This window comes from Triticum dicoccoides, chromosome 1A (genome assembly GCF_002162155.2).
Source record: "Triticum dicoccoides isolate Atlit2015 ecotype Zavitan chromosome 1A, WEW_v2.0, whole genome shotgun sequence".
Lineage (NCBI taxonomy): Eukaryota > Viridiplantae > Streptophyta > Magnoliopsida > Poales > Poaceae > Triticum > Triticum dicoccoides.
This window is the reverse complement of record NC_041380.1, coordinates 7,693,753-7,708,150: the sequence shown is the minus strand read 5'-3', so window position 1 is coordinate 7,708,150 and position 14,398 is coordinate 7,693,753.

The following is a 14,398-nucleotide window of genomic DNA, read 5'->3' as shown; positions in this document are numbered from 1 at the left end:
GCCGACACCCCGCACCCTCCCCCACTTTTTGATGATATTTTTAAATAACAAATTTGATGATATTTTCAAATAACAAATTTGAAGATATTTTCAATTAAAAATAAAAAAACAAATTTCATGATATTTTCAAAAAAACAAATTTGATGATATCTTCTGTTCTAGTCCTCATGAAAATAACAAATTTGATAAAAAACAAATTATTAGATGCAACAAGAAATAATGAAAAAGAGAAGTCACTAATGGCGCACCAGAGGAGGGTGCGCCATTGCTGTCAGAAAAAAAAGCTACTAATGGCGCACCATAGGATGGTGCGCCATTGCTATGAGTGTTTTCATGGTGCACCCATAGATGGTGCGCCATTACTAACATTCCCCCCTCTAGCTGGATACCCCTTCGCTCGATCCCCCCTTCCCTCTCCCTCGCCAGATCCCCTTTACCCCGCGCCCGCTCCACACCCGCTCCGGCTCCCCCGCGCCACCGGCCCCGCGCCCCCACGCCCCCACCACTGCATTCGCTGCACCGCCGACGACCGCACAGGGTGCAGGATGACAACCGCCGCCGACCCGCGAAGCACGTGGCCGCAGGCCTCCCCACGACCAACCGAGGCGCCTAGGAGGACCGCAGCCGTCTTCCTCTTCGACTACGAGGACCCGGACGAGCTCGGACGCCCTCGAGCCATCCCTTCGACGCCGCCGCCGACCCCGACCCCTCCAGCGACCGGCCGCGCCCGCCCAGGTACCTCTCCTCCTTCCTCCTTGGCTTTGTTCCCAAGCTTTATGCTCTTTCTCTTACAAATGTGTGGGTGGATCAATTTGCGTAATGGTCGTTATCCATGTCGCCCAATCTTTTCAACTGAAATGTTGGACATTGTCTCAACAGGAAGAGTACGTTAGCAAATGTGCCAACTGCGCCTTTTAGAGTTTGATTAACGACAAACTTCATTGTCTGGCATCATCTTATTTACCTGCGCCTTTTAGTTCTAGCGTTAACTTAATGCTTGACAGCCTAGGATCACAAATATCTTACGAAGCACTAGTTAGGTTTCGAACTTAGAGCTATTTCCACTATGGAAATTGATGAAATGAACTGAATAAACATATCACAACAATTATTGATGGGTCAGACTATTGTGACGTGGATAATTAAAATTTTAATCTGAATGGAATAGTTAGTTTACTTGTCACAAAACAACAACCAATTGGCAAAGAAGCGAAGAAAAAATTTATAATACCTTCTATTAGCCAGATGATCTTGTAGTTTTTTCACGAGTTTATCGTGGTTAATTTCAAATTTAATCTGTTTTACATCAGAGCTGCCAGTGTTGTGTTGGTTCTGAACCATTGCCGACCGACCGGCCGCGACCGACCGGTTTTGTTCTAGAGTAGTGAGGTCTGAACCATTGCACGATGTAATTAACAGCAATCCATGATCAACAACAGTTTCTTTCACTAATTTTCAGTTAACAACAATCAATGGTTTTTTTCAGCTAAAACTATTGATGATTTTTTGTTGGGTGACCTATTAGATCTGGAATGGAAGCTCACATAAGTTGAGCTGATTTTTGTCCATATGAAAGCAGAGGACCATATGGTCTGTGGCCTTTTTATCCATATGAAAGTAGAGGCACATTGTGGTGCTAGTTTGCTGGGTTTTGTCTCCGACCATCGTGTCGTGATGATTTTGCAGGTACCCCGAGAGGCCCTTGAGTTTGCCGGAATGTCGATTAACTTCCGTTCCGGCAAATTCGGGTACTCCATATGTCCTATTGTGTTATGGGCCGGGGTATCTTAGTACTTAATTGAGTAGGATCAACTGCCTCTTGTGTTATGCATGGGCCTCAGCGTCGACAAACCCTAAATTATAAAACCTTGGCTTTTAGGGTGCCTCGTTGTCGATAAAAACCTAAATGATGAAAGCTTAGGCTTTTAGGGTGCCTCGGCGTCGACAAACCCTAAATGATAAAAGCTCATCGTTGGAGGACCCGGATGAAGACCAGTTTCATCGCGATGATGCTCATCGTGATGACCGTAGCTCTCTTCTATTTGATGATAGTTTAGATGATCGATATCAACTTGTAATGTGAAGACAAACTCGCTACTCGCGGTCTCGAGACTTGTAATGTTCTATCTTTGTTCGGTCTTTTGAATTTGGAGACTAATATGATGAATTGTATTTGAAGACTAATCTTCTATTGTATTCGATGAATCTAATGTTGCTGTGTGGTATTGTCTAAATGCCGTCCAATAATATATTTTGTAACCTATGAAAATATCAGAAAAGAAAAAAAATCCCTAATATTCATACTAGTGGCGCACCACCACATAGTGCGCCATTAGTAAGCTAGAGCACACTAATGGCGCATCATCCACTAGTGTGTCATTAGTATGCCAAAGCACATGGGTACATATGGCCCCCTGGGAGGCATACTCATGGCGCACGGTGGGCTATACTAATGGTGCACTGCGTGGTGCGCCATTAGTATACCAGATACTAATGGCGCACCAGTAATAAATTCTAATGGCGTGGTGCTAGTGGCGCACCAGTAGTGCGCCATTAGTAGGCAAAACTGGTGCGCCACTAGCAGGCCTTTTCCTAGTAGTGTAACATAACTGGTATCATGCACTTGAGACTAGCAAACATACTTATGTGGCAGACAATTAAAGAAGAGAGAGAGGGTTTAAGTAATATAGATAGACACTGTATCATGTTAAATGCTATCTTACTTTGTGTCATGCATGGGAATAAATATGATCATCTATGATACTACTCTACGATAGTATTCACTATGGAGGTAGTATCATACACTAGTATCGTACGCCTTTTATTAGTATATGATACTCCCCACTATGAGTAGCCTTACTCACTAGTAGAAAAAGGGCCTGTTGTCCCGGTTCGTAAGGGCCTGTTGTCCCGGTTCCTGAACCGGGACTAAAGGGTCGGTACTAATGCCCTGTCCCTTTAGTCCTGGCTCAATCCAGAACCGGGACAGATGGGCCTCCACGTGGCCTGTGCGCGGAGCCTAGGCAGGAGGGCCTTTGGTCCCGGTTGGTGGCACCAACCGGGACCAATAGGCATCCACGCGTCAGCATTTCTGTGGCTGGGGTTTTTGTTTTTTTTGAAAGGAGGGGGGGGGGGTTGGGGGTTTTGGGGGTTAATTTAGGTGTTTCATATATTGTGTTAGCTAGCTATAATTAATAAAGAGAAGTGTCCGCTCTTATGTCCGTGCTTGGTCGACGCTACGTACTATACATACGTATAGAGAGGACTAGACACGCTAGCTAGCTAGTAAGCAAACAAAGAAAACAGAAGATCGTCATGAACATATATGCATACAGAGAGAAGTGATATCGACCACCTCTCCTTCTCCGAGAGATTGGTCGAACGACAAGTTCTCGTATATCTATCCGACACTACCGGCTACATATATACAATAATTATCTCTTACAAATATAATCTCCTAACATACGGACTCATGGTCCACATAGTATTCTCCGTCTTCAGCGATCACGTGGTCAAGAAATAATGCCGCCAATTCCTCTTGAATTGCTCGCATGCGAGCTGGTGCTACGAGTTCATCCCGCTTCCAAAACATCTAATTTGAAGAAGGGGGTCAATTCATATATATATATATATATATATATATATATATATATATATATATATATATATATATATGAATGAATGAAACTCAACACAAATGATGGTAATAAAATAAAATTGCGAATGTTGTTATTTACGCACTTCATATTGTTCGTCAGAGTAGCCCCGCTCACAGGTCGTGTGGCGGATGGACTCGCAAACGTAGTATCCACAGAAATCATTCCCTTTTTCCTGCCACAACCACTTTACAAGAAATAGAGGTCAATCAAACTAATAAGCAAGAATGCCAAATGGTATTGATGAAACTAGCGCTTGAATCAATAGGAGATGCGCGAAACATGCTACTATAGTACTTACTTTCGGGTGTCTAAATTGCAGCTTCTTCGGGAGTCCCGGAGCTTTTTTGGTGAATTTTTTCAAAACCCTGCTAGACAAAGAAAACAATTACTTGATATATCAGGAAATGAACAAAGTTGCTGATATGGTGGATAATGATCGATTTAACTTACTTCTCGAGCATTTGAGTCATGTCCGCATAGTCCTGGGGATCTTTTCGTCTTGAGTCTAAGACAGTTACTAGTCCCTGCTCAAGCTTAATCTCTAGGAGAATATAGTGGAAACTGCACACGCATGCATAACTCATCAATTACATTACTATAACCTTGACTAATATATAAGGGAAACCGAATACGCACAAGACAGTAACACTCACTTGAAGTTGTAAGGAAAGAGTATTATATCTTTGTTTTCATTTATTACCAACGATTGTAGCAAGTTGGCCTCGGTATCTGCGACATGAAATTTAACCTCAGTTGCATCTATGAGATATGTGTTAATGAACCCAATATCACCGACTTGTCTTTTCTTCAATTCGGCGATCTTCAATCTGCATAATATAGTGAGGATAATTATAAATACATGCAATGAAAGAGCTAAGCTATATAGAGAGACTTAATGAGAGAAGTAGTACTACTTACAGACAGTAGCAGGTGACCGTTGCTTTATCGAGGGCCAATTGATTGAAAAACTGAAAGAACTCATCAAATGGAACAGGCAACAGATCAATTCCAACGAGGTCATGCTCCTTTTTAACTTTCACATACAAAGTACTCCTCCCCCAGACTCTCTGCAGATTTTCAAGTACCAATCATGCAATCTTCGCATCATCGTTGATAGAGATCTTTCATCTTTGACGAGAGGCTTCCCGTACTCGTATCTTTGTATCTGCACCTTCATGAAATCATAATGTACATCTTCGGGCAGGTAATCTCCAAGACTGCTATAACCGGGCACCATCCTCGGATCATTAGCGACGATGTCGCTAGGCACCTTGAGCGGGGGGCACAATTGCTTCACTTGTTCGCCGAGCTGTTCAATTTTTTTCCCAGTTCGTCGTTCTTTCAGCCTTTGATCACTGACAGTACTTCCCGACCGCACCTCTTCGGCAAATTCCTTTCCAATAATGCGGTCATAGTTTCCTTTCGGTGGAGACTTGGGTGGTTTTCTCAGGGCAGCCAGAGTGCGCTTTGCTTTCACCGGATCTACCTTCTCCTCCGGAGGTGGATGTTTCTTTGGTTTCACCCCTTCAAAGAAGTTCCTCACTTCTTCTCGCGCGATCTCGGCATTCTCCTCCGGGGTGCTCTCGTATGGTAACTTCTCTGGAGTCTTCAGAGAAGGACCGAATCTGTATGTCCTCCCGCCTCTGGCTGTACTGCTAGACGCCGGCAGAGCAGACGGAGCGGTTGTCTTCTTTACTTGCTTACGAGGCGGAGGAGAAGGACTACGACGCGCCGGAGCTGCCGGAGCGGCGACAGGTCTCTTCCGCCCTTGCTGACGAGGCGGAGAAGGAGGAGGTTGGCTGCTTGGGCGCGCCGGTGCAGGCAGAGAAGGAGGCAGAGTGCCGCCACGCGCCGGAGAAGGAGCCGGCCGAGTGCCCTGATCGTCACTCGCCGGAGGAGAAGGCGGTGGAGGAGGCGGAGTGCCCCGACTCGCCGGAGGAGGAGGCGGTGGAGGAGGCGGAGTGCCCTGACTCGCCGGAGGAGGAGGAGGAGGCGGAGGCGTCCAGTTCAGAAGGATGATGAGCTCCTTCCGCCATAGGCATGGAGTCTTCAGAGCAGAACCCAGCCTAGTCTCCCCTTCACCGGTAGGGTGGTCAAGCTGGAGGTCCTCAAATCCCTCCGTTATTTCATCCACCATCACCCTAGCATATCCTTCTGGAATCGGCCGGCAGTGAAAAGTTGCGCCGGCTTCAGTAGGATAAACAGAGCCAACAGCCGCCTTGACCTTCAAATTCATCCATTGCGTCATAAGGTGGCAATTTTGAGACTCCGTGATAGCATCCACGGGATAGCTGGCAGGAGCCGTCAAGACATGCTCCGGCTGAATCAGCTTGGTGGAAGCCACGTTGCTTCTCCGCTGAGATGGCGGGGTAGCTTCGGGGGAAGCTTCGGCAGTTCGTTTGCTGCGATTTGCTTCTCGTTCCTCTATCGCTTATACCCTTGCTTGCAGCGCCTGCATTTGTGTCTGCTGCACTTTTTTCCTCCTCTCCTGGCATTTGTAACCGCCTGCGTCCGGAAACCCAACTGTTGGTGTCAAAACCGGCGGATCTCGGGTAGGGGGTCACGAACTGTGCGTCTAGGCCGGATGGTAACAGGAGGCAAGGGACACGAAGTTTTACCCAGGTTCGGGCCCTCTTGATGGAGGTAAAACCCTACGTCCTGCTTGATTTATATTGATGATATGGGTAGTACAAGAGTAGATCTACCACGAGATCAGAGAGGCTAAACCCTAGAAGCTAGCCTATGGTATGATTGTTGTTATATATGTGATCTATCGACTAGACTGGCCCTGGTTTATATAATGCCCCAGAGGCCTAGGTTAACAAGAGTCCTAGCCGAATACGCCGGTGGGGAGAAGTCCTTGTCTTGATCACCAACTCTTGTGGAATCTTCCTTGTATGCGGCAGCTGTCCGAACTGGCCCATGAGTATACGGCCATGGGGGTCCTCGGCCCAATCTATCAGATCGGGGGATGACGTGTTGAGTACCCCCTAGTCCAGGACACCGTCAGTAGCCCCCTGAACCGGTCTTCAAGTTAGGGATGCTCCTCGATTCTTCCGAACTGTTCTTCATCTTCGGTCGTCGGTCTTGAAAACTGGTTCAACAAATCTTCTTTATCTTCGATCTTGAGGATCGCCGAAATGCATTCGACGAGTTTACACGTCGGGTATCCGAGGAGCCCCTTTAAGTTTACGGCCTTTATAAGTGCCATGTTATTTTTATGCCACACCTCGGGTTTGAAGTTGTTCCCAGGCGGCAGCGTCCTCTTGCGTCCATGCTCCAATGCCGGACTGCATTCGAGGTATCTTTTGCAGCCGAGCACCAACACCGGACCGCTTCCCAGCTCTAACGGTGGAATGTATCCGAGCTCCAACGCCGGACTATGTATCCGAGCTCCAACGCCGGACTGTATACGAGCTCCAACGCCGGAATATGTATCCGAGCCCCAACGCCGGAATGTATACCCGAGCTCCAACGCCGGAATATGTATCTGAGCCCCAACGTCGGACTGTATCAGAGCTCCAACGCCGGACTATATCCGAGGTGTGGTAAATCACCTTGGTTCAAAGAAGTTTGAAGGAGTTTAGCCGAGCTTAATGCCGGAAATGCCCTCTATGGAGCCAGCCACTAGCGCCCGAGCTTTATGCCAGGCTGCTTCCGAGGTGGTGCACCACCCCGAATGCGGGCCAATTTTTGTGAATATTTTTTATTGGTGGAATTTATTCTCTGCCGAGATATATAGCTAGTAGCCCTCAAGGTGTGTATCGGTCTAAAACCCGAGATGCACATGAAGGATGACGTAAGACCGCTGATCCCAGTGGTCGCTGAGACTCAGGTTGATTTGTAAAATCGGCCTGAGGATCGAGTCCAAGCTCATCAGAATACTTCGGGACACTAAAAGCGGCGTGCTCAGTTCTCGAGACTCAGGTTGGGTGCGGCCGACCAATCTGAGGATCAAAATCTCCTCGGAAACTATATTGCACATAAAATTTTCTGCATTGGACAAGCAATGCAGTAGCCCCCGAGACACTGGTCGGGTCGCAAAACCAGATCAGGGGATCAATGTGCCCCTTTAATATTTGTAAATAATAAGCCCGAAGCCCAGTAGCCCCCGAGCCTTAATGCGGGCACGGGTGGCCGAATTAAGGATCAATATCCATAGTAAAATCAAAAATTATGTGTAATGACTCTATGTATCCAAGTACTTTACGTCATTAATGCTCGGATCCGCATTGCCCAAAACTTTGTTGACCGACCATCGGCTTCCACCTCCTCGGCCAGTAGCCGAGGAGTGTTTGTCCTACTTTATAAAGCCTTTATGAGGGCAAAGATTTACAACAAACAAGGCAATCTAGCCATACGGTTTTATAAACAAAGGTACGCAGAGAGATATGTTATATTACTATTTAACAGATGAAATGTCTTCCAAAGAAAATAGTCACGCTATCAGTTCCTTTCTTTGGGTTGTCATGCTAAGCATGATCTTGAAACCTCAGCTCCAATGTAAGAGCAAAATATCGAGGATTTAATTTGGGACGCTAGTTAATAGCCCCCGGTAGTGTTTAGCGACAGTCGAGGTCAAGCCGTAAACACTTCGGCCATTGTTATGAATGGCCCGTCATTTAGCACAGTCATCGGATCGCTGATCAGTTTACACTTATTGTGACAGTCAGTTTTCGGCTTTCTCCACTGAGGTGCTTAACCATGTGAGCTGGAAGCACAATCGCAGTGGTTCTCCCTTTGCACGCCTAGCCGAACAAAAGGAACGTAGGAAGCAAGTGCAGGAGCTGGGCAACCCAACTATTGACCGAAGACACAATTCGAAACTGATGCATATATATAGCAATATTTAAGAACGTTTTTGCCGAATCCCTAAAGGTGTCCAGTGTTGCACTGCGAGACTAATGCTGGAAAAGCACAAATAGTTTAAAAGTGCCAAAAAGATTGGAAAACCAAGAAACGTCAGTAAAAACATGACGTCCGAACAAGATCAAGTGTTCGGTGCCAATCCGAAAATTGGTCTTAGAAAAAAGAAGTGCTTCTGTCGTGCTTTAACGTGATACATCCTATCTCAGGACTTCGAGCGGGTCAGCCTATGGCTTCAACCTCCTATCCCGAGGGCAGAGTACTTCTCATTAGGCCAGATTAGCAAACTAAACTCTAGCGGCTTGGAGAGAGAAATTAGGCTCCCCGGCTAGTGACCGCACACCCGCATCGAAAAAAGGAGCGATAAATAATAATAATAATAATAATAATAATAATAATAATAATAATAATAATAATAAAACTATGCAATGACTAAGAAGAAGAACACTTATTATAAAACGGCTCAAATAAACTTAAGAGCGCCCAAGTGACTTGGGTAGAAGAATGATTACATGTACCGAAGTACTTATATCATACCTATGTTCAACCGAACTTTAAACGCATCTTAACCGACCGTCGGCTTCTCCCTCTTCGGTCAAGGACCGAAAAGTGTTATGTAATCCATCGGTCGAGAATATCGACGGTGTTTCCAGTAACCAGGCAATCAGGCCATAAGGCTGTAATAGACAAAGCGTGCTCAGGGAACTTATGCTATATTACGGCGAAGTGTAAGAAGCATCTTCGAAGAAAATAGTACCCCCACCGATACCTTTCTTCGGTGCTCATTGTTATTATGAGACTTGTGCAATAGATTTTTTGTACTCATGAGTTCCGTTGTGTGCCGACCATCATTGAAAACTATAAGAGCGCTAGCTTTCGGCTTCACCCAGTCTAAGTCCCGGCTCGGGTGACCCGATTGTGACAATCGCAGAGGTGCTCCCTTTACTCCCTAGCCGAACAATCGGGAACGTAGGGGTAAACACACGAGCGAGGCAACCCAGTTTGCAAATCGCTTAAGTCAATATGGTGCATATTGTGGCGTAATACACGAACAAGGAACAAAGCCGTACAAGTGTAATCATATGCAACAGGAAAAGCTTCATGAAGGAAGCCCCCAAATGAATTGGGTATTTGAATTTATGCGTGACAAACAAAGTTTGGACAAGGAAATTTTTTATGAGCAACTTTTTTCCAAAAAAGTATAACACTTGGTCGAACCGAACACAAGTTAGAAATTAAAGCTTTGAGCATGAAAGCGACTTAGCTGGTTAATGTGTTCGGTATTGATGACGCGGTCCGAGCTTGATGCGGGGCAAGGTTCAATCCCCCAAGCTGGTCCCAAGGTGGCGGAGCGGAGAGCTCGATATGCCGAAGTGGTGACATAGCACGGTCAATGCAGACCGGCAGAGGGACGCTGAAGTCCCCAGATCATTTTCCTGTGCACAAAAAATAGTGCAACCGGAGATAATAGTAATAATGATAATTAAAAAAAATCGTTGCATAATAAATAAATTATGCAAAGTGAGTAATAAAAGAAATATGGCCTGGCGCCGAAGTCAATGCCGATGCAGGGCGTCGGCGTGATGCGATAAAGGCGTGGCAAAGCCTGAATTCGTAGGTCGGCCCGAGCTCCGGATGCGGCATTCGCCGGACTATGTACGGAGACTGACCGAACCACCATGCGACCATCGTTAATGCGGCCACTATTTGATAGACCTGTGTACATATGATGGACGAACCAGAGTAATAATTCCTTGGGAAAGATGAACCCAAACAAGCAAAAAATACTGGGATTAATAGCACCTGGTTTATTTGTTGTAGCAATCCGAAGGAAGGTGATTCCCAAAACTGGGACTTGCTCCGCACACCCATTGCCTGATGGGCGATAAAACGACGACATGGCAGTGCTGGTAAAGGTTGGCTCGCCGAGGCAAAGCCGTCGGCCCAGCTAACGTGACGGAGCTGGTCGGCTAGTAACATCGAAGTGTCCGGAGTAGGTTGATGAAGAGATGGCGAAGCCCCCGGTCCAGCCGAGATGTCGAAGCCTCGATGTCAGCCGATGAGTCAAAGTAGGACGGCATGATGGACACCAGTTTGAAGAAGCAATAGTGCGGCCCTGTCGATGCAGGTCGTGACGTGGTCGATGCCGGCTTGATGAAGCTACCGTGCGGCGATGCCGGTATGCTCGCTCCGTGTAATCCGTGGGGCGGCGATGTTGGTGAGGATTTATCCTTCGCGATGCCGGACTCTTGTTCGGCTTGCAGAGATGATGATCCAAAGAAGTTGAGCTCGGCTCAACAAAGTGACGCCATGTCTAGCGCAGGTCAGCAGCTGTGAAGTAATATTGCCGGACTGGTTTGACACCAGCATGATGTTGAAGATTATGTTCAAAAGATCTTAAAGTTAGTGGGATGTGTTCGGGAAAAAAACACAATACCCCATACAAAACTTCCTTCAAAAGGGATGTCCGAAATCCCGTTCATAAAAAAGATGAACTCGGGTCGGATTCGTTTTCGCGCAGAAAACAGATCCAAAAAGTGATGCACTAATCGGAAGGTTCCCGGAGTTTGGACCGTCGGATCGAGCTGAAATTTTGAGAGGTGGTAGATATAGGAATTCCACAGCTGATCAATGGTTGGATCTTCTAAAGGACGTCCGAGCTAGAAGCTGGACACCACGCCCTAAACTCATCCAAATTTCCGTCCGGATTTGACAGGGCTCCGGTATATCATGGATTGCCAGAGATTCCTCCATCGGAACTCGACGAAATTTTTCAGGGTTGTTATTGCCTCAATTCCGCACAATTCCACCAAAGCGATCGTCAAAGCGATACTTGAGGAGGTGGTGGCGGCAGATACGAGTTCGCTGTCCAAAAAAAAACAGCACGGTCGCTTGAGGGCAATGTTGACATTGAGCCCTCGAGCTCCGTAGATGATTCCTCCGTGATCTTGATAGAGATCGGAGTTGATGTTTGATAAAGGCCCTCGTCCGAACATGGTGATCCGAACACGGGGCGCAATTCTTGGTCGAACCAGGGTGACCAGTCGAGCTGGTGACGAAGATGCCGAAGTCGCAGTTGATCTGCAGGCGAACCATCGATCCTTTTGTTGATCGCACAGCGGAACTCTCAATAAAGCACCAATGTCGGTGTCAAAAGCGGCCGATCTCGGATAGGGGGTCCCAAACTGTGCGTCTAAGCCAGATGGTAATAGGAGGCAAGGGACACCAAGTTTTACCCAGGTTCGGGCCCTCTTGATGGAGGTAAAACCCTACGTCATGCTTGATTAATATTGATGATATGGGTAGTACAAGAGTAGATCTACCACGAGATCAGAGAGGCTAAACCCTAAAAGCTAGCCTATGGTATGATTGTTGTTATATATGTGATCTATCGACTAGCCTGGCCCTGGTTTATATAATGCCCCAGAGGCCTAGGTTAACAAGAGTCATAGCCGAATACACCGGTGGGGAGAAGTCCTTCTCTTGATCGCCAAGTCTTGTGGAATCTTCCTTGTATGCGGCAGCTGTCCGAACTGGCCCATGAGTATACGACCACGGCGGTCCTCGGCCCAATCTATCAGATCGGGAGATGACGTGTTGAGTACCCCCTAGTCCAGGACACCGTCACTAACCTTCCACGGAATGCAGCCTGGCGTGCCTCGTGTCCGTCCAGGGTGCTCAGGATTCCCGAGGGCCATTGTGAGCTCGTCGTTCTCTCTGTCTGGAACGAACGTCCCTTGCTCCGCTGCTTCGATATACTGCTGAAGCTTCTTGACTGGTATGTACATTTGATCGTTCATCCAAATGCACTTCCCTGATACAGGGTCCAAGGTTCCGCCAGCCCCGAAGAACCATGTACAGCAAGGGTCTGGCCAGTTAATTGTCTCTGGTTCGATCCCTTTATCAGCCAGATCATTCTCAGTCTTGGCCCACTTAGGTCGGGCTACGAGGTAGCCATCTGACCCCGTGCGATGGTGATGCTTCTTTTTCGAAGCATTTTGCTTGTTTGTCACCGACATCTTCTTACTCTTTTCTGATGTCTTGTGGGCCACAAATGCGGGCCAGTGATCTCTGATCTTCTCATATTTGCCCTTGAATTCTGGTGTCTCTTTATTTTCGACAAACTTATTCAGCTCTTTCTTCCACCTCCTGAATAGTTCTTCATCCTCTTAAGAGAAAAAGACTTGATTAATTGCTCTTTAACTGGATTCTCCGGATCATCCTCTTGTGGTAGGGTGAAATTTGACTTCAGCTCAGTCCAAAGATCATTTTTCTGCAAATCATTGACATAAGACACCTCAGGGTCTTCTGTAGCCGGCTTTAACCATTGCTGGATGCTGATCGGGATCTTGTCCCTAACCAAAACCCCGCACTGAGCAACAAATGCGCTCTTTGTCCGGAGGGGTTCAATCGGTTGGCCGTCGCGCGCGATTGCTATGATCTCAAACTTTTCACCCGAGCTCAACTTTTTCTTCGGGCCTCGTCCCTTTATCGAAGTTGTGCTTGATCCGGAAGGCTAGAAAAAAGAACAAAGACTTAATTAATATGTGTACATACCAAAACAATGAATGCATCAATTAGCTAGTCAGCAGAAGCTTAACTAATATATATACCTGGCCGGACTCGGTTCGGTCATCGGAGACGTCATCACGGTCTCCTTGCACCGGCATTGGGTCACCGGAGCCGTCCTCACGGTCTCCTTCTTACACCGGCATTAGGTCACCAGAGCCATCATAATCATAGCCAGCTGCTTCTAGACCATCGGTGTCGTTGAGAAACAACGAGCAGACGGCATCACTTCCTCGTGCGATTATGTCCCCCAACAACTCTTCTTGTACTTCGTCTCGGGCGGTGTCCATAGTATCTACAAATATTTACAACATGGAAATTATTATTCAAACATGACAGATGGATATATTAGTGGCAAACATAGAGCTAATATTAATTAGTTTCCTCGACGCTGCTTCTCTAGGGTTTGGGGTGGCCTCGACGCTGCTTCTCTAGGGTTTGGGGTGGCCTCGACAATGTCGGTGTCAAAAGCGGCCGATCTGACTCCTCTATTCTTTCTTCTCCTCTTTTTTTTCTTCTTCTTCCTCTTTTTTTTTATCGGGAACGAGGGTCGTCGAGGGTCACCGAGCGGTAGAGGAAACCCTAAATAACAAGTATCGTGTGTGTGAGATACATTTGGCCGTCGGTGTCGGACAGTACATCCACGTCCCACAAGTGATGCGGGCGTCGAAGCCCGCGTCACTTGTGGGACGTGGATGTAGTGTCCGACACCGACGGCCACATGTATCTCACATCGACGATACTTTCTATTTAGTGTTTCCTCTACCGCTCCGCGACTCTGACCCTCGACGACCCTCGTTCCCGATAAAAGAAAGAGGAAGAAGAACAAAAAAGAGAGAAGAAGAAATCTTTCTTCTCCTGTTGCTATTTAGGGTTTCCTCTACAGCTCGGCGACCCTCGACGACCTTCGTTCCCGATAAAAAAAAGAGGAAGAAGAAGAAAAAAAAGAGGAGAAGAACTCCTCTATTCTTTCTTCTCCTCTTTTTTTCTTCTTCCTCTTCTTTTTTTATCCTCTTCTTCCTCTCATGTTCGACCCCCCCTCGTGTTGAAGTTAATGGGAGGGGGTATATCGACCCCCCACGTGTTGAAGTTATCGGGAGGGGGTATATCGACCCCACCCCACATGTTGAAGTTATCAGGAGTTTATATCGACACGACATACGTACATGCGGGAAAATAATATTATCGGGGAGGGGATATATATCGACCCCCCTCGTGTTGAAGTTATTGGGAGTTTATATTGACACGACATACGTACATGGGAAAATAATATTATCGGGGAGGGGGTATATCGACCACCCCTC